Source organism: Physella acuta, unplaced genomic scaffold, assembly GCF_028476545.2.
Source record: "Physella acuta isolate Inbredline_101_S28 unplaced genomic scaffold, ASM2847654v3 ptg000083l, whole genome shotgun sequence".
Classification (NCBI taxonomy): Eukaryota; Metazoa; Mollusca; class Gastropoda; family Physidae; genus Physella; species Physella acuta.
The window spans coordinates 195,664-202,685 of record NW_026731603.1 but is presented as its reverse complement, the minus strand read 5'-3'; the positions used below and the strand labels follow the sequence as shown (position 1 = coordinate 202,685).

General features: G+C 30.2%; 1 pseudogene; it reads right to left on the bottom strand.

Moving 5' to 3' along the window:
• Positions 1 to 816: 816 nt before the first annotated feature.
• Positions 817 to 1,540, bottom strand: LOC131957951 (ras-related protein Rab-24-like; annotated as a pseudogene).
• Between the last annotated feature and the right edge of the window lie 5,482 nt (positions 1,541 to 7,022).

Here is a 7,022-nt window from a genome sequence, read left to right as displayed (position 1 = left end):
AAATAAAAGGAAGCAAATTTTGACTAAAGGAGATTGTTTTTCTTCTCAGTAAATAAAATCGAATGTGTCATAAGTTACCATAATGATCAACATTTGTGTTGTATTTCTTTATTTGTTTCTTATCTTATAGTTGACATACATTTAAAACATAGTTAAGGGAAAAAAACATAAATATATATATATATATATATATATATATATATATATATATATATATATATATATATATATATATATATACATATATATATATATATATATATATATATATATATATATATATATATATATATATATATATATATATATATATATATATATATTTATATATATATATATATATATATATATATATATATATATATATATATATATACACACCTATATTATACATTCACACACACATTTTATATTATAGTACTAATAGTCAGGGTCTGTAATGAAGCATTTTTAAAATTTAATATTAATATATGCGTGATCGAACTACACTTTTAAAGTGACATAGATAAAATTGTACAATTATTATTACACAATTTCTATGTCCAGAAGCCTTTACAGAAATTTAATGTGAGACAAGTGTTTTATTATGTACTGTTCTTTTTCAGTTTGCTGGTTAACAAAGCTTTCATAATACAATACTTAATCATTTGTTAAAGCAAGTCTATAGTTTCATTTAACTACTTCACTACCTGTCGATCATAGTTGCACATTGCATAGTCTAGTGTTCCTGTGATTTAACTTGTCAGTATTTGGGACTTTCTATTTAGTCATCATGTTAGCTCTGTACTTAAGTTGTTTAAATTTTTAGAACAACAAATCAAACCAGCTATCAACTACAACAAGAGGCACATAAATGTTTCTTGGGTGTTTTTCTGACATGTACAGCATCATTGTTATCTTGATTTAGAGTGGACGCCTTTACAGCTAAATAAGCATCAGCAATTTGTATAAACATTTTTTCAATATCTTTGCCTGACTTGCTAGAGGTTTCATAGACTTCACCTCTTACGTCAAGAGCTAGGGCTTTAGCTTCTTTCTCGTCCACTGTGCGCAAATCTGGATTCTCCTCAACAATGTCATACTTAGTTAAACAAAGATACATTTGACAGCCTTCTTCGTGCTTCTGTTATTCACCTATCCAAAATCTAGCTCTGTCAAAACTTGATTTATCTGTAAGGTCTTAACAAACGATAGCAGCTCTGGTCCCTCTGTAGTAGATCCTGCTCATAGCTTCATATCTTTCACTACCTGCTGTGTACCATATTCCTATAATAACATTTTTATTTCTTGTTGTTACTGTCTTTGCTCCAAAAGCAGCACCTACAGTATGTCGGTAAGGTACAGTATCACCCAGAAATCTGTTGTGAATGTAGCGTTCAAAAAGGCTTGTTTTACCAGCATACGCTTTTCCTAGGAGGACAATTTTGCAGTCCACCTTCCCTCTACTCATCTTTTATTCTTTAATTAATTGCATCCGAAATTGAAAGATTTAGTTTGGTTTTTTCTAAAGAGAGACAACAGAAAATAAATATTTTGGTCATTTGATGAATTTTGGTCACAACCACTCATATGAAATTAAATAATTTTTTTTTTAAATTAAAACAAATTACAACATCATGTCATGAGTGTAAGTGCATTAGTCTGTTTTGTGAAAATCAGTTTTATATTATCTCTGCCGTATGACTGTCATTATTAAATAAAACTGTAGGAGTTTACAAAGTAAACAGTGGAAGAGGAGTAGTGTTTATTATATGGAGATTTTTTTTTGTGTCTTAACGTTTATAATCCAAAACCACTAAAGGTTATACTTGTAGCAACAAGTTAAAATTATAATTGTGTACTTTATTTAAATATAATAATACACTACAGTTATATGAAAACATGTATAGCAGTTAATTACCGTTATGATAAGTAATGTTTCGCTTTGCTATTTCTGCTGGAAAATGTATTCAATAACATTTTTATTTATAAAAATAAAATAGTAAGTTACCTCCCATACTGTATTTAATGCACACTGACCCGTGCAGAACTATTTTCGAACAATAACAAATAAATAATGTTGTGTAATAGATTCGCATCATACGCGTGATTTGTTTTCTTGTTTAGTTGATAGGGTATGTTTAGACATTTGGGTATGAATTTTGGCGTATTTTGATTTCGGGTTCCTAATAGCTCGGAAGACGAGTTTTTCTTCTGAATAAAGTTTCACGTGTCATTATACAAATGACCTTAATAAAGTATCACATTACATGATACAAATGTGATATCCAGCCATCACTGCCTTGATAAAGTATCACATTACATGATACACATGTGATATACTGACATCACTGCCTTGATAATGTGATCATTAATTGATACACATGTGATATACTGACATCACTGCCTTGATAAAGTATCACATTTTGCATGATACAAATGTGATATACTGCCATCACTGCCTTGATAAAGTATCACATTACATGATACACATGTGATATACTGACATCACTGCCTTGATAAAGTATCACATTACATGATACAAAAGTGATATACATGCATCACTGCCTTGATAAAGTATCACATTACATGATACAAATGTAATATAGTTCCATCACTGAGTTGGTAAATTATCACATTACATGATACAAATCTGATATACTGCCATCACTGCCTTGTTAAATTATCACATTACATGATACACATGTAATATAGTGCCATCACTTGGTAAATTATCAAATTACATGATACACATGAATTATTACTGGCATCACTGAGGTATAACGTATCACATGTAAGGATACAATATCTCCACACAATTGAACATGCTGACTCTATCGTCTATCAACTTGATAATTATAATACATTCAATTTGTATTGTTACTTGCTAAGAAGTAACAACTTTTTTAGTCAATATTTAAGGATTTACTAATACAGCTTTCACTGTCCACTGAATAATCGTTTCTTTTACTAGCATTAAGTTTTCACTTGTCTTTCTACTTTCTATTAATTTTTTTTTCTCAGACCTAATGATACCATGTGTCTTAATAAAATTGTGAAGCCATAGGCCTACTGTTGGCACACAAAAAAAAACCTTCTCGAAAAAAAAAAGAAAAAAAAGGTTAAAAACGTAACGTTTTGAGTTTCAGAATTAGTTTTTATTAAATTACACTAGTCGTGTTCTAGTGCTTTCAAATATGTTTTACACATCAAAAAATTATATAAAATTGAACCTTATGTAGCTTGGTGAATCGACGTTAGATAGATCTACGTAAGAAATAAATCTGACTAATTAGTAGACATTAGTGTTGAGACAACCCGTACATCCTGGTTTATAGAAAGTTTCAAGTATTTCTCAAACAATCAAAACATAATAAATACGTACGCATTTAAGACAAACTAAGAAGAAATTATCCACTAGTTTTAACAACAAATGATAGACTGTTACTTTATAGTATCTGAGTCTGTTATTGTTGCATATATAATGACATAAAATAACGCAATCCTTAGACAATAAGAATGTTATTGAAAAAAAAAAACTTGACTATTCTCAAATGAAATGTTCTTTACCTAGAAAGTTAAAAACTAGAACACATTACATGATTGTATATTTATAATAAAGGAACAATAATGATATCAGTTACATCAATTAGATAGCAATTAAAGAAAAGTGTTTTCACCATTTTCCCCAAATATTAACCTGACTCGTCCATTTACAAGATGATTTTTTTACTGTGTCACTTGCCCACACACTGACCAGTATCCGATCATGAACTCGTGTTCTGGAAGGGAATCTATTTATACTGCAAAAAGTTTCCACTGTCTACCATTTAATCGTTACCGTTACTGGTTTTAAAAAATCTAGAGCATATTCTTTTTATTTTATTTTTTTTAAATTTTTGTATTTGCTTTTGGATATGGCGATATTTACACAAATTGTCAACATACTTGTTTAGCCAAACGGTTCGTACAAAAGAGGAAGTAGAAAGTTGAGATCTGTACTCAATCCAGCTATTCTAATCTACAGTCATGCAAGTGGCCCTTAAAGCTAGCGGACAATGAAATCTACGAGTTAGATCATCCACCAACTATCCAGCTTACATCAAATCTTGATACAGAACTACGGACGGGCAGTTAAGGCTTTTAATCTCTCCGCAAACTAAGAAATAATATAAAGAAAATAAAAGGAAGCAAATTTTGACTAAAGGAGATTGTTTTTCTTCTCAGCAAATAAAATTGAATGTGTCAAAAGTAATCATAATGATCAACATTTGTGTTGAATTTATTTATTTGTTTCTTATCCTATGGTTGACATACATTTAAAACAATGTTAAGGGAAACAACTTAAATATATATTTCCTAAATCGATATAAATACTGAATACATTGTTTAGTAACATAATAGTGAAATATCTTTTACTTATTATTTATTGATTATATAACGATATTATTTTACATTTGAAAATGTGTTAACATAAAATTAAGTTTACATAATGAAAGTTATTTATGTATATTATTTACTTTGTGAAAACTTATCGTTTTTGGAATAACTATATCCAAAACGTTGAGAAAATATAATTAATTGAGTTCCGTTATAACTACTTGTACTGCTTACAGTTACATATTTTTTACAATACAAAAATAAATAAATAAATATTCAGTCGATGCTAGAGGCATGATGGATAGTGGCTGAAACACAATCTGAAGTCCTTTGGAAACACGGTATCTTTTGAAACCACAAACGTAATCTTAGTCTGGGTGAGGGCTGTGAAATACAATTAGGTTGTTGTCCTCTAGCCCAGGGGTCAGCAACGTACGGCTCGCGAGCTGCATGCGGCTCTTATGACGTCCAGATGCGGCTTTCCAGCTCCTTGGACAAATATTAATAGTCATATAATTTCATTTTTACTGGACTGTGGGTACGACTTTACCCTGCTTTCAATAGGATGGAAGATACGACTGGTGAGAACCAAAGGATAGAAGAGAACGGGCAAGTTATTCAAATCGATATCCAAGCCAGTTAGTCGGTGTTTGCCGTGTTGATTCCTGACTGGGTAATGGAAGACATCCCCTGAGCCGGTGATATCCGTAAAGAAAAAATAAAATTAAAATTATCAGCTTCTAAAGTGGATTGAGATAGTCCTAGAATAATATTATTTAATTACTGATTTTAATATCCTGGCGAAACATGTCTATGTTTGTACATGAATAAATATTATTTCATATTTAAAGCTATTTGTTTTAAATAACAAATCCTAATCAGATACCGAATATTGAACTAAAAATGTTGTGGCTCTTTAAAAACTGGGAAAGTGTGTAAATTGTAACTTTTGGCCCTTGCATATCAAAAGGTTGCCGACCCCTGCTCTAGCCCGTGACATGTGAATATGTAGTACACACATCTCAAGTTGATTCACATTAATTAAAATATTTGGCGTAGGTGACTGTCAACTCACAAGATAAAAAAAACTGTTTTAGTATCCCTCACCTGAAACTGTAAACAATGTCTAGCCTGGGGCCTGCTGTAATGTACACTGAACATATGTGGGATGATGTAGTTAGTTTCTACATAATTATTTTAATTCTTTTGTAAGATCTAAAATGTCTATGTAGTTCATTTTTATTGAGCGGTCATTTGATTTTAATCGATTTTTAGAAACCAAATAAGTAATGTGCTCCCCTGAAAGTTGCTAATTATACGAAACAATTGAACCATTATTTTAGTTAACCAATTGGTATTTTCCATGCAGACAAGCAGCTCGCTACCCTTGGGGATTTAAATACATTGGTTAATACATTGCAAAAAGGTCATTTGCGTCGGTGATTGCAATAAAGTCTATTAACTATTGTTGCAAAACTAGTTTTATTTCATCGTTTTGCGTTAAGAAACAATTTAGATAGAATGTACTAGAACAAAACTATGTTATGGCCTATTAAATAGATTTCATAGGATAATATTACAGACACGACAAGGCAAAAACAAATGACACAGATAATAGAAATACACGACACAGCATATTTAAACCACAAGGTAAAAATACTAAACTTTTACTCACTTCTAATGCTGCGATTTTGTTCAAAATTTTCAGAAATGCACACACAAATGTCGTATATTTTAAAATATTTTAAAACTACCATATAACTGATTCCATAATCTTAGATTTAAATAAAACACCTAATTATAATGTTAATGTGTTGCTACTTATAAGCCTTTAAAGGTTTTTAATAATACACCTGAAGATCTAAAAAAAAATTCTAATTAATAAACCGATTAAGATTTTTCTGTAACCTTTATTTTGTTTAAAATATTTTTCAAAATAAATTTCTAGCTGTTTGAAAGGGAAGAATATTTAGATTTAATTTGTCTCAGTGTACTCATCATACATACTGCTGATAATATTTATAGTATTATTTGTCTTTAATAAGATCCACTTATAACCCCAATCTCATCAACCCACCACCGAATAAGGAAGAAACGAGGAAGGAAAAAAAAATTCTGATAGTTGAATCATCATTTAACTACACATTTTAATTTTCAGGTAAAAAATAAAATCGTAAATCGCCCTTATGTCTTATATATAAGTGGGCCATCTTAGTTGAATGAAAGTACATGTAAGAAAGAAGTATTACTATTGTAAATCTGTATCAATCCTCATTTGACACTTAATGCTGTGATAGAAGACGTTTAAAGCCGATGCTGACATAATAGGATTAAGTATATAAATGTAGATCTATATAATTTTTCTATTATTGTATTATTATTGTTTTTTTTTAATAAGGTAAAATATTTTAATCGGACCCACGTGCCATTTGTGAGGTGGTCATAAATAAACGGTATATAAAGTAGCCCTTGATTTGAAGACTATTATTTATTTCTGTGTGGTATCTATGGCATCATACTGGTAAATGTTGGTAAAAAAATTCGCCAACGATGGTCTGTGAGCCGACAGAGTCATCCAGCCGTTGGTCAGAACACTTTCAGCACCGCGGTTCAAATAAATTAAAACCAATGTGAAGGTTGTTTATTGAACGCTAGTACGTGAA